Source organism: Lemur catta, chromosome X (assembly GCF_020740605.2).
Source record: "Lemur catta isolate mLemCat1 chromosome X, mLemCat1.pri, whole genome shotgun sequence".
Lineage (NCBI taxonomy): Eukaryota > Metazoa > Chordata > Mammalia > Primates > Lemuridae > Lemur > Lemur catta.
The window spans coordinates 72,888,874-72,914,488 of record NC_059155.1 but is presented as its reverse complement, the minus strand read 5'-3'; positions in this window follow the sequence as shown (position 1 = coordinate 72,914,488).

Here is a 25,615-nt window from a genome sequence, read left to right as displayed (position 1 = left end):
TTCCCATCTGGGAAAGGACAGAACCTAAGCGGGGGGCTGAGGATTCAGTGACACGGGAACATAGAGGCAGGCAGGGCAGCGTCTGGGCTGCAGGGGCTTCCACGGTCCGGGCAGCTTGGGGAGGTGTCATCGCACCAGGCTGGAGGGTGCATGTCCCTCTGGCCAGGTGTGGGGGCTGCTGCCGTTTGCAGCAGGACGGCAGAATCCTCCCCGGGGACGCTCCCTCACCTGGGGTGACCTGATTTGCTGACATGGCCACGCAGACAGACACCCTGAGGAGCAAAAGGGCCAGAAAAGCAAAGCTGGAGAGAGGGGAGGTTCTGGTGCCTCTTGTCCCCAAATCTTCACAGAGCCGGTGGAGGTGGCAGGCAGGGCGTGAGTGGGTAGCAGGGACTCCTCCCTGCGGCGGGGACGTGGAGGTGAGCAGGGGCAGGTGCAGGTGTCGGGTGTGGGCTGTGACATGCGTGTGTGTGTGTGTGTGTGTGTGTGTGTGTGTGTGTGTGTGAGCACGTGCAGGACGGGAAGGTGGAAGAAGCACAATCGTTGCCCCGCCAGGCACAGGGATTTCTGCACATGCACCGGCCGATAGCGGTGCACATGCAGGGAAACCGTGTTCTGCAGTCAGATGACGAGGATGGGGTCTAAGAGCCTGGTGGTGGGGTCACGGGGTGGGTGGGAATCTGGAAAGAGAGTTTGGAGGCTTGTTGTGAGTCCGGCATCGTAGCATATGACTTTGCTGCGGAGACTCATGTTGTGAGTCTACACAGCACGTTGCCACAGGTGGAGAAGAAGTGTAGACCCCTGCTGAGGCCTTGGAAGCTGACTTAGTCCCTGTAGGTTGCTATAACAAAGATAATATAGACTGGGGGACTTATAAAAAACAGACATTTGTTGCTCACAGCTCTGGAGGCTGGAGGTCCAAGATCCCGGCGTGGCAGAGGCTGTGTCTGGTGGGGACTCACTTCCTGGTTCACAGATGGCACCTTCTCGCTGTGTCCTCACATGGTGGAAGGGGTGAGGGAGCTCTCTGGGGTCCCTTTTATAAGGACACTGGTCCCATCCGTGAGGCTTCAACCTCAGGACCTCGTCCCCTCCCAAAGCCCCCACCTCCTAGCCCCACCACCTGGAAGTTAAGGGTTTTCAGATAGGAATTTTTTTTGGAGGGGACAAAAATGTCCAGACTATAGCAGAACAGTTTTCACTGAGCGCTTAAGAGGTTCTCACATTGGCGTCCTCCAAAGTTTCTTAGATCCTTTGAAGACATGTTTGCTTGACTCAATTTACAAAGTTGCTGCTTCCCAGAGGGACGTTTTGGCCAAATGTAATCTTTGTCATGGGATGAAATGATGCTCTGAGACCACCATCCACTTATACCTTTCCTAGGAGATACAAGTTCAAGGTGGTTTTGGTCTGTTTGGGCTGCCATAGCAAAATCCTACAGATGAGATGCTAAAATCCCACACACTGATTTCTGACCATTCTGGAGGCTGGAAGTCCAGGATCCCGGCGTGGCAGAGGCTGTGTCTGGTGGGGACTCACTTCCTGGTTCATAGACGGCGCCTTCTCGCTGTGTCCTCACCTGGTGCACGGAGACGAAGGGAAAGCTCTTTGGTGTCCCTTCGTAATAGGACACTAATCTCATCCTAAGCATCCCAACCTCATGAACTCATATAATCCTAACCACCTCCGCAAGGCTCTCCATCCTACCACCACCCCACGGAGTGTTCGGGCTTCCAAATATAAATTCCGGGGGAATAAAAACACTCAGCTTAAGAGCAAAAGTTATCCCAGCTTGGCTTTCGGCGAAGTGAGTTTTTCTATTACGTCCTTAAGGTCAACATACCTTTAACGACTGTGTTGAAAAACGCTCTCCCCAAAGCCGGGTTGGGGCTGAGTTTTACGGCGGCGGCAGCCAAGGACTCCCACGGCTAGTGGGCAGGTTGCCAAGAAGCACTCTCGGAGCAGTGATTTTTGGCAACTCCTAAGGAGCAGACTTAACGAATCTGCATGAAATCACACTCCGGCTTGGCGTGTGCCAAGGGGTGATGCGAGCTTCGCTTGCGTGGGGTCCTTTTGAACGCGTGGCCCTGTGGACTCCAGGAGGGCTCCCTTCTGAGCAGGGGGCGTCTGGCCACCTGTGGCTTTTCCCTGTCAGGAAAGAGGCTGTGTGTTTGAGGACATCAGTCGGCAGCATGGGACAGTAACAGCATGTGCTGGGCATGGTGGAGGGTCAGCAGATGGTGCGTGGAGCACGTCAGTTTTGGCGTTTCTCTGCCTAAGCTGGTCACCCTCAGATGCACAGTGGCCCCCTCGGGGGTCACTTAAGCCCACGTTACATCTGCATTTCTGGGCTGCAGCTTGTTCCTCCCGCAGCTCCGGTGATGTCTCGGCTGAGACGCCGTGGCCTGGCCCTGCGGTTCTTGCAACGCGCATCTTGTCACTGGGTTGTGGGTCTCGGACTCCAATGAGCACACACAAAAAGTCCGTGTAGCCAAAGACTTCCATGACGTACTGTGACAGCTAATTTCACGGGATGCCCAGAAAGCGGGTCAAACATCGTCTCTTGGTGTGTCTGTGAGGGCTTTTCCGGAAGATGTTAGCGGCTGAATGGGTGGACTGCGTAGAGAAGATTGTCCCCAACATGGTGGCTGGACATGACCCCGTCCACTGAGGGTCTCAGGAGAACCAAAAGGCTGAGGGAGCAGAAATTTGTCGTCTGTCTTGTTGAGACGGGACATCCCACTTTTCCTGCCCTTGAATATCAGAAGCTTTGGACTCAGACTAGATAATAAACCCCAGGCTCTCCGGGTCTCGGGTCCTTGGAGTGGAGCTGATGCCCTCAGACTCCTACTCAGGTGTTTTGCCCTCTGAATGATGGGTTTTGGGGTGGAAAACCACAAAAGGAGCGTTCCCAACTCACCAGGTTCGACGAAGGGCATCTCGAGTCAACAAGACTTACCATGGGTGAGGCTGACCTTGTTCCTTTGGCCATGGCGGAGCTTGCTAATCCTCTTGTATTTCTACTTCTTCCCTTATGTGCATTCTGCCCCCCCTCAAAAAGCACCCGTGGAATGATTCTGCCCCTCAGGGACCTCTGAGACAATGCCCTTTTATACCTTTTTTTTGCAGCAGTAATTGATAAACGTCCAAAGGCAAAGATTGATACTGTCCATATTGTGAGAAGCAACCTCACAGTCTCCATCTTCATAACTTTACACAATAAACTCCCAAAGCCACGGCATGTTCTCAGAGACTCGGCTCCCGTCCAGTTCTCTTGCTTGCTGAGAGTGGTCCAAGCCATCTGAGATACTTGCACCCACCGTGGGGCTGAGATCTTTGGCTTTGAACCCACTTTCCCAGCTAGGTCTGCCTCATTGCAAAAATGCCTTAATGCATCTGGGTCTCAGCTTCTGAATCTGTAGAATGGGGCAATCGCACCTGGCTCCGTCCCGGGGTGACAGGCTGTGGGTCTGAGTGTCTGGGGCAGCAAGAACCTCCATCCATGCGTGAATTAGAAGCTGTTCTGCCTCTGACATTCCCGCGGTGCCGTGGGGCACAGCACTGGGAGTGGGCTACTCACACCCGAGATATTTATCTTGGCTTTGCTGGGTGTTTTGTAGAATGCGGTTTTGGTAACGTCTCTTGCCATGCAGAGCTGAGGAGGTCGAGCTCCGGGGAATGGGGCCCCCTCAGAGGGCTGTGACGGAGCAAGTGTCTGCCTTTGGACGTGTGCAAAGACTGTCAAGGATGGAGAAGCTCAGAGTCCAACTGGGTTTTTTAAAAAAAGATGCTATGTGGAGGCAGGAGTCCAAAGAGCTTAGATGACCAGAAATGTCGATCTTATTATCTCGAATGCCGACCTGCCTGGATTGGTGTGTGCACCCCTGGGATTCCTGAACACCACTGTTGTTTTTGGTTTTTCCTTTGAAATAGTCTCCAATGTGCAGGTGAGTTGGAAGAGAGGGCAAAGGACTCCTGAGAGCCCTTCGGAGAGGGTGGGCCCGACAGCCAGCGTGGACATCGTTGCCCAGAGCTGGTGGCCGATGAGATGCCGGGGGTGGGTAGCCTGAACCAGAAGCCAGTGCTTCTTGGTGTTCACGAGTGCTGTTTGCTTAAGGGCATGTCCTTTTATTTTATGATTTATTTATTTTAGAGATAGTCGCTCCGGCTGGAGTACCGTGGTGCGATCATAGCTCACTCAGCCTCCACCTCCTGGCCTCAAGCGATCCTCCCAGCCTTGGCCTGCCCAAAGTGCCAGGATTATAGGTGCACACCCACCACACCCAGTTAATTTTTAATTTTTTCAGAGAGACAGGGTCTCACTATGTTGCCCACGCTGGGCTTAAACTCCTGGCCTCAAGTGATCCTCCTGCCTCAGCCTCCCAAAGTGCTGGGATTATAGGTGAGAGCCACTGTGCCTGGCCCTCGTGTGATCTTAACTTTCCCAAGGACAGAGACCCTGATTTTTGCTCACTGTGGGGTCCCCTGAACCTGGCCCCATGCCGGGCATTATGGGACTGTCCTGCACATATGAACACAGCAAATCGCAGCCAAGTTCCACAATTTTCCTCGTAGGATTCTGATCACACCTCACGGATAAGTTTGGGACTGGTGCGTTTGTGCTACCGAGGCTGGGAGGCTTTCAAAGACGGCAGTGGTGTTTAATGACCGGAGGAACCTCCTACGTTCATTGAGAGCGGTGTCGGAGCTCGGAGATTATGCACCCAGGAAAGAGACCACACAGAGATCTCTGCCCTCAGGAAGCCGACATCCCAGTGTTAGAGACAAAATACGCAGAAAAACTGGGTGGCCGTCCGTGCACCAGGAAGGGGTCTGGGGTGCGGGGAGTGAGGGCTTTGGGCATCCGTGTCTGGGGCAGAGACATCCAGATGTGTGTTCCAGGCATCCTCCGAGTCGGCCCCTCCACACCAAATGCCACCTGCCTGGTCCACTTCAATTCTTTGTCCCAGACTGGCTGATATTCACATTCCTGCTCCTACAGAAAGAATACAGCTCTGATTTGCCCATCGTGGGAGGAAGACTTTCAAATGACTTTTTATACCATTTAAAAATTGTTTATCGTATATATTGAAGGTGTGCAGCAGGGTGTTTTGGTGCACATATACGTGGTGGGATGGTTGCTGGAGGGAAGAAAATCCACATACCTGTCATCTTACAGAGTTACGCATTTTTACATACATGTGGCAAGAGTGCCTAAAATCTAGTCTTTTAGCCCAAACCCTAACTGTCATATGACATTAATGCAATATTAAGCATAGCCCTCATGGTGTACATTTGATCTGTAGACTTTATCATCCTAGACATCTGCTACTTTGTGTGGTCTGACCTATATCTTCCCATTTCCTTCCATTTCTATGTAGTTTTGTTGGACGTACTAAAATATTTACCATCACGCATGGTGAGAACAGCCCCAAATGGGAATCATGAGGGACGTGGGTTCCACGCAACCCGAAGAGGCACCTGCATGCCCAGCAGAGTCTCGCGTCTTGCAAACCTGCAACCTGTCTTGCCCAGGTGTGTGCGCTTTGTGTTTGGTCTTTAGGTTCGAGCCACCGTTTCAGCAACGGAGTGGACCTTGCTCTCCCTTCAGCGTGTGGGCTCCGTACTTAACCCAGACGGGTTTAGCAACACAATTCACAATTGCAGAGATGTGGAGACAACCCAAGTGCCCAGCGATGCATGAGTGGATTAATAAAATGTGGTCTATGTGCACCACGGAGTTCTACTCAGCCACAGAAAACAATGGTGATCTGGCACCTCTCGTATTATCCTGGATGGAGCTGGAGCCCATTCTACTAAGCGAAGTATCCCAAGAATGGAAAAACAAGCACCACATGGACTCACCAGCAAATTGGTACTAATTGAACAACAGTCAATGTGCATATATTGGAAGTAACATCGGGTGTTGGGCAGGTGGGAGGGGGAGGAGGGGATGGGTCTATTCACACCTAATGGGTGCGGTGAGCACCGTCTGGGGGATGGACACGCTTGAAGCTCTGACTCGGGTGGGGCAAAGGCAATATATGTAACCTAAACATTTATACACCCGTAATATGCTGAAATAAAAAGAGGCCGTTCCGTGGGGGACGGTTTAAAACGGTGGCAACCGGCAGAAATGTCCTGGTTCCATGATGTGCAGTGACTTCGCTTTCACAGCCACCGTCTCTCTCGGAAGCAGCAGCCTCTCCCGACTCCGTCTCCCCCCTGGAACCTGTCAGCGCCTCGCGGGAAACGGTAGCCGTCGACTCAGCGAGCCGGAACGTCTACTCGTGCGCAGACAGAGCGTTTTGATGAACAGCGTTGTCCCGGCTTAGCCCAGACACGCGCGGGAAATGTCTCGTGGAAACACTGTCTCTGAGAGCGTCGCGTTTACCGCACTGCCAATTGAATCCACCCGTTTCCTCTCCAGGAAAATAACTTTCAAGCAGGAGAGCGCTGCCGACGACGGTTTCCTTTGTTGTCGGAAACAAATAACAGCCAAAGCGATGCTCTCTCCCGCACGAGTTTCATCGGGCCCAGGGAGGTGCGTCCTGAGACAGACAACAGGACGCGCGGAGCGAGCCCTGCAAACCCCGTCCGGAGCCCCGAACAAAGAGAAAACCTTTTGCGAAAAAAAACCCCTTGTCTCTAATTTCGTTTCAGAAAATTAGATACTCGGGACTTTGCATACGGTAACTGTATTACCGGGATGCAATTTGGCCCGGGTTGCTAGCGCGGGTGCAGGCAACGCGTTAATAAAAAGTGTCAGTTAAAATGAAAATACAGCTCGAGTAATTAAATTTAATTGGATCTTGTCACTTTAAATCCTCCTCGTTTCCGAGCGTTCCGACGGAATTGCGGCTTGCGGTTTGCTAATTTCTTTTATTGCAATCTGCTGCCCACCCTGACCCTCCTCTAATAAACTGAGACCTTGTGGTTGTTGCCGGGACCCTGCACGGGGTTGGAAGGGGCCGGCCCGGGGCCGGGAGAGCGGGCGGAGCCGCCGGGGGATTATTAACGTTGACTCCTAGCTGGACGCGTGCAGATGCTGCTATCGGAGTGCAAATCCCGGTTCTGCAAACGGTGCCACGTCTGCCCTCTCGGTTCTGCAGGGAACACGGTATCCACAGAGACCCCTTCTGCACGGTGTGGCCACCACAGCGGACGGCCACTTAGCACCAGCCATGGGCACCCCGTGAGTTTCCTACGGTGGCTCTGACAAGTGGCCACAAACACTGCACTTTATCATATTATATTACGCTCCTGGGGGACAGAGCTCCTGAATCGGCCACCCCGGGCTGACCCCCAGGTGTCCACAGGGCTGTTCTTTGGGAATTTCTAGGGGACAATCCACTGGGTAGCTTTTTCTGGCTTCGGAAGGTCACCTGCAGTCTTGGACGCGTGGCCCTGAACCCTCCTCTTGTCCTCGCAGCCTCTCCTGCCTTTATCTTACGAGGCCCCGGCCCACCTAGATAATCCTGGTCAGGCTTCGCTCTCGAGATCCTTAACTGTGTTGCCATGTGAGGGCACATGCTCACGGCTCTTGGGAATTACGATCTGGGCATCTTCGGGGACTGTTCTTCGGCCGACCCTGGGGAATACAGAAATTCCGGCATGTACCCAAGTTGGTCTTCGGCTGCTGACGGCTGACCGGCACCTGCCAATGCCGTCTGCCGGCGCTTGGGGCATCTCGTTCTGGGGCTGGAGGGGTTGCAACTCTCCATATTACGAACTCCGGGAAACAGACCTCGAAATCAAGAAAGCTCCCTGTGGAGGAAAGACTGGGGCATCCCGTGCAGTCTTGGGAAAAATGAACGGCGGGGATCGCAAACCCCCTTAGCTAACTCTCCTTAAAGGCAGTGGCCAAATTTCACACACTGTCTTTGAGCTAAAACCTTGTCAGCTCCCAAATCTCCCGCTTCTGCCAGAGGCTGCCGTTTGTTGGACGGGGGACCCCAACCTGGGCCGGAGCTGGAGGCTCACAGCCCAGGAGCTCTGCGGATGGCGTGCGGCGGTTTCCACATTTGTAACGCACAAACCGTTTGCCTTTCAGTGCGAAGGGATCCTTCGCTTTCCTTCCACATTTCGGCTGTGCAAGGGTGTAGGCAGCATGCGTTCGAGCTGATTTTTGCATCCGTCTATTTTGGAAATGCCTTTATAAATATGAGAGCTATGAGGGTCAGGGTGGCCTTTTTACTGTCTCAAGTGACAGAGCACGGAGGTCTCCTTGGGGGCTTCAGGGGACCGTTGCTTCCTAGGACTGCACAGTAATAGTGAGATGCCACAGGGAGCGCGGACAGAGGGTGGCCAGGCTTATTCCTGATGCTGGAATGTCCAGCATGTTCCCACGAACGTGTCGGGTGTCCGCCAAGGGGCCACAGGTGATGGCGATTGCGTGGCCCCTGGAGACGTGCTGTCACGCCGGGAGGACCCCGGGCTGGCCCTGGGGAGAGGGGGCTGTTTTATGCCACGGCCTTCTGAGCTGCTGACTTTGGCTCACCCCTCGAAGGAGTGTGTCCTACATATGGGATTGAGAGCTGGAAGGTGACCCCAAAGCTCTGCAGACTGTCCCTTCTTTGTCCTCACGATGGCCTGTTGGTCAGCCATGCCCTGGCCGCCTGCTCTGGAAGCTTCTGTGTGCACAGAAAACAGCTGGGGCTCTATGCTCTGTGCAGACACTGTGGTTCCCAAACAGATAAGAACTCAAATTGGCCCTTTCTCCTTCCCTCCCTCCTTCCCTCCTTCCTTCCCTCCTTCCTTCCTTCACTCACTTCTTCCTTCCCTCCTTCCCTCCTTCCTTCCCTCCTTCCTTCCCTCCTTCCTTCCCTCCTTCCTTCCCTCCTTCCTTCCTTCACTCACTTCTTCCTTCCCTCCTTCCCTCCTTCCTTCCCTCCCTCCCTCCTTCCCTCCTTCCCTCCCTCTTTCCTTCCTTCCCTCCTTCCTTTGTTCCTTCGTTCGTTCCTTCCTTCCTTCCCTCTCTTCCTCCTTCCTTCCCTTTTCTTTCTTTCTTTTTTTGAAAAATACTTTCACTTTAATATAGTGTTATTGTCTTAGAAAAACAAACAAACAAACTGGGAACCCAGTTAAACCCTCTCCTTGCTGTGCTGGCGTCAGGGCATCTCAGCCCTTCTGACAGCTGCCATTTGTGGAGGACGCAGCGAGGTCTGGCCTCTACTTACTGACACTGACCCAGGGTCTAGCACTTGGTTCCGCCCACGTGTCCCTGCGTCCCTTTTTCTGCAGATTCAGTGCCACGTGGGGAGTTGCTTTTGACAGCCTTGCATAGCACGTCTCACGGAAACCCCTCTAATTTATAGAGGGTCTCAGGTTTAATCTCGCACGTTCCGCTCCGGTATCCTAAATTATCAATCATTTTAATGACACGCAAAAAAATAACAAGCAAATCTTACACGACATCCTTCTTGCCTATCTTAATACAATTTCCTAAATCAAACACCTTCCTGAAGCTCATAAAAAAAAAAATGTAGTCCTTGTAAGAAATTAAAGAAGTGTGCTTAGGACAACCAACATTATACGGATAGACGTATCAGATCTTTAATTTTACACAAGCGATTTTCTCTTCATATTAAAATATGCACCTGGCTTTTTGAATTATAGACTTCCTGGGTCCACATAACCACAGCGTTGTCTTTGGAATCATTAACAATATGCAACAACCGTCGTATGTGCCATTTCTGGTCTTAAGTAGTTTTCTACGGTTCAACAGTTTGCAGCACTCATCCAAACATAGTGTTATGGGTTGAATTGCAATGCTCAAAAAGATATGTTAGGCCGGGCTCAGTGGCTCACACCTGTCATCCCAGCGCTTTGGGAGGCCAAGGTGGGAGGATCACTTGAGGCCAGGAATTCGAGACCAGCCTGGGCAACATAGCCAGACTCCTTCTCTACAAAAACTTAAAAAAGTATAGCCAGAAAAAACATAGCCAGGTACGGTGTGCACCTGTAGTCCCAGCTCCTCGGGAGGCTGAGGCAGGAGGATCACTTGAGCCCAGGAGTTGGAGGCTGCAGTGAGCTACAGTGACACCACGGCTCTCTAGCCCAGGTGACAACAAGATACCCCTTCCCAACAAAAACACATATAGGTTGAAGTTCAAATGCCAGGTACCTGTGATTGTGAACTTATTTGGAAATAGGGTCTTTGTGGGTATAATCAAATTAAGACAAGATAGTAGGGTGAGCTCTCATCCAAGAGGACTGGGGACAGAGACCAGAAAATGACAGGTATGTGAAGGTGGAGGCACAGGTCGCATTTGTGCAGCCACAAGCTGGGAAGTACTACGGATTCCAGCAGCCACTGGAAGCAGGAAGAGGCTCAGAACAGACCCTCCCTCATCACCCTCAGATGGAGCCTGCCCTGCCCACACCCTGATCTTGGACTTCTGGCCTCGAGAAATGTGAGAGTACATTTCTATTGTCGGAGCCACCTTGGGTATGGTCTTTGTGAAGGCAGCCCTAGGAAGCTGACAGGGATGGTGGGTTTTGTTTGCTAAGCCCTAGGTTTCTCCCTGTCTATGAGGCAGTTTGGGCGTGAAGGACATGAACCCAGAATCTGTGAGGAGTCCCTTGCCAGACACGACTGAGCCACAAGCCCTTATTAAAACAGCAGCCCTTGGGGCTCCCGGCCACCCACACCCACACCCAGAAACCAAACTCACACCCAAGGACCAAAATTTAGAGTTTTGTGTCTGCATTTGATGGCCAGGCTCACTTGCAATTCCAGGGGACAGAGGAGCCTAAACCTAAACAGAGGGTCCTAAACCCAGTGACAGGTGGCCCCATGAGAGACAGCAGAGGAGACACAGACGCAGAGGAGAAGCCACGTGGAGACGGAGGCAGAGGCTGGAGTGACGCGGCCACAAGCCCAGGGACGCCTGGAGCCCCCAGGAGCTGGGAGAGGCAGGAAGGAGCCTCCCCTGGAGCCTGCGGAGGGAGCGCGGCCCCGAGACCCCTGCATCTCACACCCCTGGGCTACGGGGCTGGGAGAGGGTGAATCTCTGTTGTTTCAAGCCCCCCAGCTCGTGGTCTGTTGTTATGGTAACCCCAGAAAACCCGCACACTGAGTAGACATCATAGCCACATTTTTTGGGCGTTCACCATGCGCTGGAGAGGAGACCTTTTCAACATCTCCGATACACCACTCTCATTTAAGAAACGTCCCATGACAAATCCGTATTATTATAAAAAGAGTTTTCATAATACTTAAAATGATTCCTTTATTTTAAAAAAAAGTTTGATTGTTTATACTGAGGAAGCACAGCATCATATTTGTTTCTGGGAAGGATGGGAACGCCTCCTTATTTTCATGTTCAGATGCACATGGTTATCCAAGAGAAGCTGGGAAGATGTGATGACCCAAAGCCTCCAGAAGACACGCTGAGACCGTGGTGCCTCTCCGGGCTGAGGGTATATAGAGACTTCCCATCCTTGGCGACATCATTCTGAAGGATGCAAGAAAACACACAGCATACTACTCAGGAGACCCACGATCATGCATGGTCGGAGACTAGACCCTCAACCCTCCCAGCAGATAGTTAATACAAGCAAAAGCAATCTGTGCGTCAGGTACAAAGCCAGGTGCACCTGGTGTGTGGAGTCATTCAATCCAGCCGACTCAGTGAGTGCACGGCCAGAGCTCCACATCCCAGCTGCACACCTGTCTCCACGCCTGTAAGTCTGACCAGGAAGGAAGCCATGTTTGCATCCAACAGAAAGTTGCTGGGTGGCCATTGCCCGCCATGATATGTTCAGAGTCCTGGAGTGAATCCAGCCAAGCAGCAAGTGCGCCCACGCCAAGTTCTGCAATAGAGACAGGATCCTATTGGACAGTAATGAGACGGGCATTAGGGTGGTTGTGGTTGGAATTCGGTTCTGACTCCCACCAGCAGGTGCCCTTGGACAAGCCACCTGGCCTCTCTGCTTCTATTCCACACCTGAAATAAAGACCCATAGAACCTCATCGGGAATGGATTGAATGACCCAATACATCAGGTGCACCTGACTTTGTACCTGATGCACAGTTGACCATTGCTTGTATTAATTATCCTCTGGTTGGGTTCGGTGTCTAGTATTTGATCACGCATGATGGAGGGTCTCCTGAGTAGCACACTGTGTGTCCCTCTAGGCATTCAAATTTATCAGGACACTGAAAATATAAATTTCCAGAATGGTGTTTTCCACTGAAATGTAGCTTCATGGGGCAAAAGGCTGTCTTGTTCCCGGTTGGCTTCTGTCTGCCACACCTTAGCCTTTCCACGTAGGCTATCGAGTTCATTGATGACTCAGTGAATAATTCTGCACAGGGGAGAAGAGTGTCTCCGAGAAGGAGGATACTGGGGGTCTGGTCTTCATGGAAGAGCAGGAGTTGGCCAAGAGCGGGGATTGCAAAAGGAATTGCAGGAAGAAATGTGTGTCCAGATGCAGGGAGATGTCTGCGTGGCGAGCATGTCCGGGAAGTGGACAGTAGATCATTGTGATCCCAGAGGTGCTAAGGACATGTCATAGAAAGAGCCAGAGACATCCATGGGAAAACAGGATGGAAGTAGGTTGTGGCCAATATGAGAATCCAAGCTGACCAGTGGGACTTAGTCCGATCGGCAAAAGGGAAGTGATGGTGGTTGATGGACAACAGAGCGGCAAGTAGGGTCTATGTTCAGAGCACATGTGTGGTGGCCACGTGGACCACTTACGAGGTCCCAGGCAGGAAAGAAGAGTGATCCACTGCCAGCAAGAGTGACTGTTTCAATGCATGGAGGAAAGTCAGAGAGGGTAGGACACACAGATTTCTAAGCTTGGGTGGCTACATTGAGGTATTAGTTTCCAGTTGCTGCTATAACAAAGTGATAAAACTATATGGATTAAAACAACAGACATTCACCCTCCCCCATCCCCGGTGCCCAGGAGTGTGAGACGCAGGCGTCTTGGGGCCGCGCTCCCTCCGCAGGCTCCAGGGGAGGCTCCTTCCTGCCTCTCCCAGCTCCTGGGGGCTCCAGGTGTCCCTGGGCTTGTGGCCGCGTCACTCCAGCCTCTGCCTCCATCTCCACGTGGCTTCTCCTCTGCGTCTGTGTCTCCTCTGCTGCCTCTTAGGGGGACACTGTCATTGCATTTAGGGACCCCCCTAAGGACCTCACCTTGATTACCTGTGCAAAGACCCCATTTTCAAATAAGTTCCCAAATAAAGTTCTGGGTGAACGTGAGTTCTGGGGGGACACTCCAACCCAGTACAAAGAATAACTGCTGGTCCTTGTTGTCGTTATCGGGGGAAGTTTTCTTTAGCTGAACGAGAGAAGGGAGTGGACGCTACGCAAGCTGCTTCTTCCACTCGGGTATGGGCTGCCAGCCATCTCCTGTTTACCTGTAGTGACTTCAACCTCTGACGCTCTACAATGAAGTTCTTGAGTACAAACCACGAATGGGCTTCCAGCCCTGGGTGTCTGTGAACTTACAATTTAAATCTTTCCATGAACAAGGAGCATTACCTTAGAAGATCAAAAGCTAAGCTTAAAGGGATCCATTAAGCAATTAGCATCCAAAAGACAGGCACCCCAACTAAACAGTGGGCAGAAGACTGGAGTAGACATCTCTCCAAAAGAGATATACAAGTGGCCAAGAGGCCCATGGAAGGAATCTCAATGTCACTAACGGTTAGGAAAAAGCAAATTGAATCCCCAGTGAGATACCACCTAACACCCATGGGGACGGCTAGAATAGTTCTAGTTATAAAGTAGAAAATAGTCAACGTTGATGAGGAGGTGCAGGAGCTGGGGTCCTTGTGTCCTGTTAGTGTGGATATAAAATGGTACAACCGCTACAGGAATGGAATGAAGCTTCCCTGAAAAGTTACACGTGGAGCTCACACAGGACCACCAACCCTCTTCCTAGAGAACCGGAAACAAACTCAAACAGAAACTTACACACGCATGATCACGGCAGCCTCATCCACAACAGCCAAATGGCACGGACCGCCCACATGTCCGTCTGTGAGTGAATGAATGAGCAGATATGATACGTCTGCTGGTGGAATAGTATTCAGGCATGAAAAGGAACGACGCTCTGACACCTGCTATGAACCGTGAAGACGTCATGCTCGGGGGAAGGCGCCAGACACCAAAGCTCACGTGTCATATGACCGCATCTATGTAAAATGTGTAGAACAGGCAAATCCATGGAGACAGAAATCAGATTAGGGGTTGGTGGGGGGCTGGCGCGGTGGAGGTTTAGGGAGCGTCTGCTCGAGGGGTCCGTTCCTGTGCCCCGAGACCCCGGGCGGCACAGCCCACAGGGTCAGTCCTGCTGTATTTAGGATCTCGCACCCTTGGGCTTGGGGGCATTTGCACACCCTGCAGGGACGCTTTGGACTTCAGCATTTGGTATTTCTTTAACTCAAAGCTCTTCTTGAGAGAAAGCAATGTGCTTTGCTCAAGACGTGTGGCGTTGCCAAATGTCTCTGAAGGCTGTCATATTTCATCGGTTACGGCTGCTGAATTATTCACAAGTGGCCCTGCACACTTTTGCACCTGCACCGAGGGATGGGAATGAGAACAATCCTTCTCCCCACAGTGGGGGGTGGAAGCCCGGCGGGCTCCACTACCAGGGAGGAGGGGTGCACGCCACAGCCTTTGCACTACGCGGACGTTAATCGCCACCCGGCCAGAGTCTTGGGATGTCGAGAGCTCTGCACAAAGATGGCGCCACGCTGGCCTCTCCTAAGGGCTTTGGATGCACATAACAGGAACAGCCCCCTGAGACCCTAGTGTGTCCGGAATCTTCCCAGATAGACACTCGTGTGGGTTTGTGCTTTTACATAGCCATTCAACACTTTTTTTTTTTTTTGAGACAGAATCTCACTCTGTTGTCCCGGCTACAGTGCTGTGGCGTCAGTCTAGGTCACAGCAGCCTCCATCTCCTGGGCTCAAGGGATCCTCCTGCCTCAGCCTCCTGAGTAGCTGGGACTACAGGCATGCGTAACCATGCCCGGCTAATTTTTCTATATAATATTTTTAGCTGTCCCTATAATTTCTTTCTATTTTTAGTAGAGCCGGGGTCTCGCTCTTGCTCAGGCTGGTCTGGAACTCCTGAGCTCAAACAATCCTCCCGCCTCGGCCTCCCAGAGTGCTGGGATTACAGGCATGAGCCTGCCGTTCAAGGCTTTTAATGGTATCACAGTTATGCTCCTTCCACACCACGGTGGCTGGCCACGGGGTCGAAATCTGCGTACGCCGGTTTTATTTTAAAATGGTATTAAATGCGCTTTCTAAGGCCACCCTGCTTCTAAATATAGGGAAAGGGATTTTTGTCCCTTCTTGTTCTATATCCATAAATCATCCCGGCGTGGATTAGGCTGCAGGTGGCTGTATACGCGTGCATTTGTGCGGCTGGTGGTCGCTGCCTCTGTGGCTCCCCGAGCGTGTGAAGCGCCCCCAGCCCGGCCCCCCTACTGCCCGCCTTTGATCGGAACTCGGTGCTGATCTGGATTCCGGAGAAAGCGCTGCTACTCCCCACTCCGATCCAATCCATTACTCCCCTCACTTCTCATGACCCTGACTTCTAATTTGACAATGACAAAGAGCTCCGCGGTGATTTTAAATTTCATAATTTTAATCTGTCAAGGCTGACATTTAATTAGTGGCCTTCTAACCCGTACCCGCGCGCGGGCGGCGGATGCTGTTGGTTTTCCTTTAGAAAAAAAATTTTTTTCTTCTTCTTCTTCTTCTTCCCCTTCCACCCCCCGCCCCCCGTGGAGGAGTGAGTTAATAAATATGTGCATAAGTGCCAGGTATAAGACAATGTACCCGGGATGGTCTATTAGCCCCAAATTTAGACAGATGAGGTTAATAATATTTTAAAGTGCCGCTTTATTGTATTAGGAGCGATTAAGCGTGGGCTCGGGCCCCCGGATGGGATGTTCGCTGGAAATGTAAAACAGGAGAGCTCACTCGTGAGCAGTTACCTAAGAGGACACAACGGTTGCAGGCGTCTGACGGGATCCCCGCGTTGCCTGGCTGTTGCTTCCGGGGTTTGCAAAGATGTCGAGGCGTGCGGAGCTTGCAAAGTGGCCGGGCAGGGCTGGGTGCTCAGTGAGGGTGATTGGAGCTGGCTGGGCGGTAGAACAGCATCTGTGGGAGCAAAGTCACCCTCCACGGGCTGGTGCAATTCCAGGTGGAACGTGCTCACCTCGATGGGGTTACCTGTACGGCAGGTGCACACCTTGAGTTGGGTCCAAGCTTCTTTCAACCAAAGCTCCATCTACACCTCTTCTCTCAGGTTAGAAAAAGCAGGCGCTCTGGGATTTTGCAAAGACCCTCCGGTGAGTCTGGGGGGTAGAAATTCTCATCCGTGGCTCTGGGCTGCGTTAAATACGTGTGTGTGCCTTTTCTACTATTAAGCAATCTGCCTCATGGCAGAGATTTTTCTGGAAACATTTAGGAGGCCGGGGGCTTTGGTCCTTATACTCCCCTTCCCAGATGCCCTCCCCAAATCTCTTGCAGCCAGAGACGTTGCTCTCTCACCAGTCTGTGTGTTGTTCTTTTAAGTAATATTTCATGATAAGAAGTCTTTAAATAATAAAAATATATATATGCAATACAAGGACCACTGCAGAAGGAGATCTCTAAATCTGTCCCAGCTCTTAAGTTCTGTGCAGCTGGGATCCGTGGCGAATTCATTCCTACCCGGTGAGCTCTCCCGGAGAAGGTGGGTACAGCTGTGTCTCCCTTTGTACCTGTCACGCAGGTGTGTGGCTTCCACGTGGCCAGATGCCATCGGCCACCAGCCTCTTGTGTGCAAATCGGTGCAGAAACGATTTGATTGACAGCTAGAAAGAAAGGCAGAAGTCTAGCTAGATAAGTCATCCATCCGTTCCTCTGTTAAAAAGGAAAAAGTCAAACATACCTTGGCCTGAATCCATCTGTGGAACCAACTAGTGCTGTGACTTTGGGGACGTCGTTAAGGTTCCTGGACATCGGCTGTGACATTAGTGTCACCACATCTATTCTCGGCATTGTTGGGAAACTTGAAGGTGAGGATGCATTTCTACAATCACTCGGTAAAAGCTCAGTCAGTGGTGACTGTTACTATAACAGTGATGCCTTATCAGCAAAGATCTTGCACTTTGCCGGGAGAGATAGGACTTTGCATCTGAGGTCACTGAGTTCTAGCTGTGTGACTCGGGGCATGTTACTTAACTTCTCTGATCCATTTCCTATAAAGTGGCTATACTTGTATCTGCTTGGTCAGGTGGCTGTAAATGCAATATGAGTTAGAAGGTACACAGCCCCAAACGGTGCCCGATCGAGGACAGGCATCCAAATACATCGTAGCTATAATTACTGAAATCTTTTTTTTAAAACTCAGGCTTGCTGGAGGAGGTAGAAGGCTGCATCCTTACAAATTGATGTTTCAGAAATTCTTGCCGATCTCTCTCTGAGCCCTGATGCTTAGCACATGACTAGCTAGCGTAGGGACAAAATGTGCTTCTAGGGACCCCATGAAATATAATATTTTAAGGTGAAGCTTAGGTTTGCATGTTTGCTACCTGGGGTCCAATAAAGGCAAGCTCCTTGATGTCTAGTTCCGGGAAAAAGTTACCCAAATCAGAAAACTGTGTAAGCAAAGATACGGATGAATTTCTTTTCTCTAGAATTATTTTTCAATCTGCCCCCAACCCCCCGTCAATTCCCCTGGTAGGTGGATGAATCCTATAAAATCTGGATTTTAACTCAGTAGAAAGATTGTCTTGGATCCCAAAGACACGAGCAGGGAGGTTCTGGTATCAGAACTGCATTTGATCACCAGCGTTGAAAGGTATCGGTGGGGTTCGGGGACGGGTTCTGCTGCTGTTTCATTTTCATTTAAGCCCCTTGTGACGTCACAGAGGGAACTGAGAGCGTTCATGGTACTTTGGAATAAAGACAGCTTTCCCAGCTTTGGAATTTGTCCCAGCCTCTTGCATAAAGCCGAGCGTGCAGAGGCGTTTAATTAATCTTATTTGATGATGATGGTTTGCTAAGGCGGCAGGTGCACCTCCCTGGTGACCTGTGAAGATGACTTAATTGCTACTTAGCACACAGGGGTTATGCACATGGCATGGCCGGGTTTTGTGGCTCCCACATGCACCGCCGAGAGGCAATACACATCCTATTCCACGGCGAGCAACAGCCAAAGGACTGCCCCCAAATAAGGACCTCGGCGCTCTAAGTCATTCCGTTCATACGATCTCCAAGCATCCCTTCCTTGATGTTGTAGAGCAAACCATTCACGTGCCAAGAGGAAAAGGGATGACAGTGACATCCTCTTTGCTTTTGGCTGAAGGGAAATGATTTTGCACCTTGAAAATGCTCCTTTGCAAAGCTGAGGGGCAGGTGGTCCCAAAACAGCTGGACCATCTCTCACCTCCTTCTTATTGTTTGTGGAGGGTCAGAGTGACCTCGGCTCTAGGCAAGGAGGGTCACAACGACCACTTGCAAGTCAGATTCCGTCCCTGCTCTAGAGTTGGGTGTGACAGCTCTGTTCCTGGCCAACCCCTGTTATCTGATCACCTTGGCCAGCCTTGATTTTGAAAAGCATTGGTTATAAAATATTTGATGCCTCTCCAAGAGAGCGCAAGAAGTGCACAAGATTTATAACTGTTTCCCATCGTATTGTGTTGTTTTCGTTATCTTTGGCTCTTTCATCTGGATGCAAACATTGCCTCGATTATAAATGCTGCAACTATTTCCTCCTTTCCTGTGGGTTGCCTTGCCTGCCTTTAAAGTTTTCATAGATGGTTTTTCCACATTTTAATGTGCGTTGCCATCGCTTTGTCTCCTTTTTGGTTACTGCATTTTGTGCCTGGCTTTTAAAAAATTCTTTGTGTCCGCCACCCCCCTCGTCCCTCAGCAAAAAGAAAAACTGGCATGATACCCTCCCATGTCCGTGTTTAAAAAAGCAAGCAGTGTATAGATCTGCTTGGGGTGGTGTGACAAAATGCCAAAGGTTGATTGGGTGGCTTCAAGAATGGGAATTTATTCTCTCATGGTTCTAGAGGCTGGATGTCCACAATCAAGGGGCCTGTGTGGTTGGTTTCTAGGGAGGGATCTCTTTCTGGCCTGCAGACAGCTGCCTTCTTGTTGCATCCTTACATGGAGGACAGAGGGAGGGAAGAAGAGAGAGAGACAGAGAGAGAGAGAGAGAAAGCAAGCTCTGGCATCACTTCTTATGGGGACACTAATTCTATCATATAAGGGCCCCACTCTCCTGACTTCATCTAACCCTAATCCCACCCCTCCTCAGATTCCCACCTCCAAACACCATCACAAACAAGATTGGAACTTCAACACATGAATTTTGTGTGTGTTTGTGTGGTCGGACGGACACAAATCTTCAGCCTAAAACAAACAGTATTGTTTATCTTTTCACGTATAGATTAGTCATCCTTCCAAAATTTACTTTTTGTACATATTCTGAGACTGAGGTCAAGTTTGATTTGGTTTTCTGCCATCTCCCGTGTGGGTGGTCACCGAATGTCACCTTTGGAAAAGAAAAGTCTCCACGTGTTGTGTGTGACTCTGTCCATCCTTGCACCAAAGGCACGGGGACATAATTACTATACTTTTATAATAATTCCTGATATCTGAGTCTTTCTGCCTTGTTGTTGTTCTTCTTCATAAGCATCTCAGTTTGTCCCTGCCTTTTGAATAGTCAGATAGATTTTAGAATCAGCTCGTGTTAATGTTCACAAAGAACAGGTTGGAATTCTGATTACTAATGCACACCATCTAGAGATCATTGGGCAAGAATTGACATCCCCGTCCATGAATATGGTATGTCAACTCTTGCCATCCATGAATATGTTATGCCAGTTCTTGCCGTCCATGAATATGGTATGCCAATTCTTGCCATCCATGAATATGGTATGTCAGTTCTTGCCATCCGTGAATATGTTATCTCAATTCTTGCCATCCATGAATATGGTCAATCCCTCCATTTATGTAGGTCTTCATTTATTCCTTTTGATAATGTTTTACAGTGTTGTGGGGAAAAGTCTTACAAGTATTATTGTTATATTTTTTCCTAGTATTTGTTCTCTGTATGCTACAGTAAAGTATATCTTTCACAAAGTTCCTTGCTAGTTGTGGTTTTTGGGTTTTTTTTGGTTTATATTAGAAATACAGTTGATTCTTATATTGACATTACATCTAGAAAATTTGTCAAACTCACAAGTTCTGATAACTTATCTGTAAAATAATTTGGATGTTCCTTCCATACAATGCATTTCACCTGCCATTAATGACAACTTCCTTCCTTCCTTCTTAAGCCTGATGCCGTCTTTTTCTTTCTTTCTTTCTTTTTTTGTGATTGTTTCCTTTGCTAATTGCTACGATCTCAAGTACAATATTGAATGGAAGTTGTACCTAAGTACTGATGGTGGAAATTCTTGTTTCCTTACCAATCTCAGAAAGAAGTTTAACTTAAATGTTTTCCCCTGAGTGTAACATTTGCTGAAAGTCCCTGTGTATGTCTGTGGAGTGTGCAAGAGTGTAGAACCTTGTCAAATTTAGGAAGTGTCATTCTATCTCTAACACGTGACAAAGTGGTTTTTTAAAATCATAAGTTGCTGTTGCATTTTCTCACATGCGTCTGTTATTTATGGAAATAATCTTATGTTTTTCTTTTTTCCTTCATTCTGTTAATGTGATTAATTCCACTGATTTTTTTTTTTTTTTTGAATGCTGAACCAAACTTATACTGCTGGAATAAACCCAACTGGCCCTTATTATCATTTTTGTTTTTTTACATATATTTCTAGATTTGGTTTGCTAATATTTTTGTATAAAAGTTTGCTCCTGTCCATCAGTGAGATTGACTTGTAATTTTGCCTTTCTATAATTTTCTGCCTCAGGTTTGACATTATAAAGGTGAGTTAAGGAAGTATTTTGTCTTTCTAAACTCTGGAAGAGTTTGTATATAACAGGCATTATTTCTTTTTAAATATTTGTTAAATTTACAAGTGAAGTTATCTGAACCTGGCATAGTCTTTGTGGGAAAATTTTAAATGATACAGTGAATTTCTTTAATCCATGTTTTTATTTCTAAAAAAGTGTCCATTTTGTCAAAGTTTTAAATTTTTGCATAAAGTTGTTTATAATATCCTTATTTTAAAATGTATATATACACATATAATCTACAGGTGTTTCCTTGTCTTGATATTGCTTTTTAATATGTCTATGTCTTATTTTTTCCTCAATAAATCTTGATAGGGGTATATAATTCTCATTAGTTTTTTTTTTTTTAAACTTTTGGTTGTGTTGATTTTGTGTGTTATGTTCATTATTGGATTCATTAATTTCTGTTATTTTTGGGGTTTATTTTTTTTTCCTCTAACTTGGTAAGATGGATTCTTAACTAACCAATTTTCAGCCTTTCTTCTTTTTTACATAAGAATTTAAAGCTATCAGTTTCCCCTCACACTTCTGCCTAACCTAGATGGAAAATTTCTGCTTTTTAAAATTTCTGTAAATTTAAGGGGTACAAGGGCAGTTTTGTTACCTGGCTATATTGCCGAGAGGTGACATGGGGACTTTTATTGTAACCATTGTTCAAACACTGCACGTTGCACCCAATGGGACTGTAGCCTCAGCTGCTCAGGATGGGGAGGGGGGTCACCTCTCTCCAGGGGTTTGAGACCAGCTTGGGCAACACAGTGAGAGCCCTGTCTCTAAAAAGCAACCAAAATAATAAAAAAAAAAAAACCAAGAAAACAATTTCTGCTTTTTCATTGCAGCATTTAACTGATTTACATTGACATAATAAAATTATTGCAGTTTTGGAGGTTAAATCCATCACCTCAGCCTAGCTCACAGCAACCTCAAACTCCTGGGCTCAAGTGATCCTCCTGTCTCAGCCTCCAGAGTAGCTGGGACTACAGGCACATGCCACCATGCCTGGTTAATTTTTCTATTTTTAGTAGAGACAGGTCTCGCTCTTGCTCAGGCTGATCCCAAACTCCTGACCTCAAGCCATCCTCCAGTCTCGGCCTCCCAGAGTGCTGGGATTATAGGTGTGAGCCACCGCACTCGGCCTGAACAAGATTTTAGAGACTACCCCTTTCCTATTGCATTTAAGAGGGCATTGCATTAATGACAGTAGAACAGGAATTTCTGAAAGGAAAGTGAGAAAATGCATATTTAAATAAAAAAAGGGGTTCTAATTAAACCCTGCAGTGGAGGCAGAGAAAAGTAGATTGTGTATCATAGAAAACCGAAATACTAAGTCTTACAGGATCTCGGGAAATTTTGACAGCACTTGAAAGACAAGGATTAAAAAAGATGAAATTATTGAAGAGCATTTAAGACGCTCAGAGGATAGGTCTGAGACATCCAATCCCCCCTGACACCCGGCACAGACAAAATCCCACAAAGACAGGGGCTGGGTGATGATGAGAAAAGATCACTTTCCAGAACCAAGAAAGCCATGGATAATGCACAAAAAGAACAGCGGCATTGAAGCGTAGGCAAAGTTAGTGAAGACAAGACCTCCTGCATGCACTGGGGTCGAATTAACTTTAAGGGTGGGGAAAAACATCAGAGGAGAAATCTACAATAAACAGTAGCAACCCCCCCCCATTGTCCTGTATGCCATGGGACCTGAACTCTTGTTTATATAAATCAGCCTGAGGGGAGATGGGTTTCCTTACACAGTCCATTGGTCTGCTTAAACTTGCAGTTTGCAAGAACCTATGGACAATGTGAAGAGAACTTACTGTACATGGAAATTATATATTTATTATATCTTTTGTATACATATTGGATACATATTTGGATATATCTTTATATGAATACATATGTATGTTCATGTATCCATCATATGTATTTATGCATATATATGTATCTATAGTACATATTTATTATACCTTTTGTGTACATATTTGTGTATTTGTATCTCTGGATATATCTTTATGTAAATGCACATATATGTTCATGTATCTATCTATTACATATATTTATACATATGTGTATATAAGTATCTATATTATATATTTATTATATCTTTTGTATACATATTTGTATCTCAGGATATATCTTTATATAAATGCACATGTATGTTCTTGTATCTATTATATATAAATATATATAAGTATCTATATTATATATTTATATATTTTGTATACATATTTGTGTCTTTGTATCTCTGGATGTATCTTTGTGTAAATGCATGTGTATGTTCATGTATCTATTATATATATTTATACATATGTGTATGTATCTATATTATATATTTATTATATCTTTTATATACATGTTTTGTGTATTTGTGTCTCAGAATATGTTTATCTAAATACATATATATGTTCATGTATTTATTATGTATATTTATACGTAGGTATATATGAGCATCTATATTTTGTTTAGGTTTTAGATCTATTAATATAGATTTATTTATACATATTATTTATATAGATTTCATGTCTATATGGAAATAGTCATATACATATATATTTTTCCAATTTACGTACGCATATATACCCATATGTTGTTTCAATTTGTACATGCATACATAGACATATGCATCTTTTATATATACATCTCTGTCTTTTTACACACACACATCTCTGGAAATAGGCCTCATTTAAAGCGAAGAGAACAGATGATGAAAAGAGGCTGTTTTAGAAGAAATTTGAGCCACATTTTTCTTTTTCTTCTCACTTGGAGTACATGTGTTTAAATAACAGTGTGCTTTCAAATGGATATTTTTGAGAAGTTGTGGTTAGTCTGACTTGTATAAAAGGCTGGATTTTGAGTGTAGATGACATATTTTCCCTGGGAGGCCTCCCTCAGCGTCGTATACTCGGTAGATGTTTAATGATTATTACCGGAGAGAGCGGGCGTGCATCTCGGCAGGGTAGGTGATTATTAGAGTGTGTTTATGCAGGAGGCTAATTTTAAGTAACTAGATAGTTCATTTATAACGACCTGCCTGAGGACGAAGAAGTGAGGGTTTGTCATTCCAAGGGATGTCTGCATTTTTAAAATACAAGTCTAACCAAGATCTCCAAAAGGCATCTGAAAAATGTCTTAATGTGTATAAACCCTTAATTTCCCCCTGGCCGGAGAGCTCAAAAATAGATGAATGCATTTCTGAAACTTCCCCAGAAAAATCCCTCTTGGGCTAAAACTAACATTCGGCGCATAAAATAATGGCTAAGCATAAAATAGTGAAAAAAAAAGGGGGGTTTAGAATATAAAATGATAATTTCAGTCTTAAGAATAGCCTTGTTATAATAACATGAAAATCGTATTTCAGGTAGCTTTTAGAAATCTAATCTGGTGATGGTGAGACTGAAATTGTTCTGGCATTTCCCCATTTAGGGTCTGGAGAAAACCGTCATGGAATCTCATTTGTAAAGAGTCCAGACCCCTGTTGTTGACAACAAAATGCTATTGCTATTTTTTTTTAAATAAGTTTTAATTAAAGAAACATAGACCAGCCTCTGAATTAGCAAGAGTCCTGTTTTTATACAACAATGCGTTGTTTTACAAGAAAGAGCTAAAACGTATGTCTCCCTGGAACTTTTGCCTTGTGGCACCAGGTGACACCATATTTTAGCTCCACAAGAGCAAGGTTGGGCAGCTCTCGGTAATCAGAAACCAAGCATGAGAATTAGAATGCAGAGAAAATGGAGACACAGGAAAAATGTTCATCTGTTCCATATACTTTGGACGTTGAAAAATGAAGTGCTTTGGACAAAAAGAAATTTCGGGGCAGGGGTGCAAAATGGTAGTGTTTTTTTTTTTTTTTTTTTTTTTTTCCTGGAGAGTTGCTTTTTGTATAGAATTAAAAGCAATTCTAAGGAAACTGGGAGCATTAAAGACATCGTAATAAACTTCCTGCGCATCTGTTCGGAACTGAAAACTCAGGCTGAACTGAGAAACATATGGGACTGTTTCGGTTTGGTTTCAATTGTGCGGACGGCATCGCCAGAATTCACTTTCATACTTAAGAAAATGACGCCCGGGTGGCTGGCGTTCAGTTTCGATTAGATCACGCAGGAATGGGAAAAACAGACGCACGCGTGTATCTTTTAAGGTCTTGTATTTCGAACATTTACGCCAATTCTTTCCCCGTGGAGCTCAGTTTGCGTCTGCCTCCCTGCATGCCTGTTTTTCCTGCCGATTTTTTTTTTTTCCACCCATATCGCCTATGCCAGAATCTTCTTTCTTCTTGGCCACTACGTTCCTCATCCTTTTCCAAGTAATTTTATATTTTAGACAGGTGAGGTTAACAGACGTGGCCATTTCCCTCCCCTCCCCGGGCTGCAGAATACACCATCGGTATCCATGGCCTCCCCGCGGCTGCCCGAATCTAATATTTCTCTGAAAGATGTTTATGGTTATTAAACATGAGTTTTTAAATATTTAAAGCACCCCCCAGAGTGTGTTCATTTTGGGAACCGGGGCTGTGTTATGCATCGAACTTTCCCTGTTTCTTATTTATTTTGTTCTCTTTCCACTCACGGCTTGAATTGTCATCCCTGCCTTGCTGCACGAGTTCAAATCCGGCTTGAATTGTCATCCCTGATTTGCTGCACGAGTTCAAATCCGGCTTGAATTGTCATCCCTGC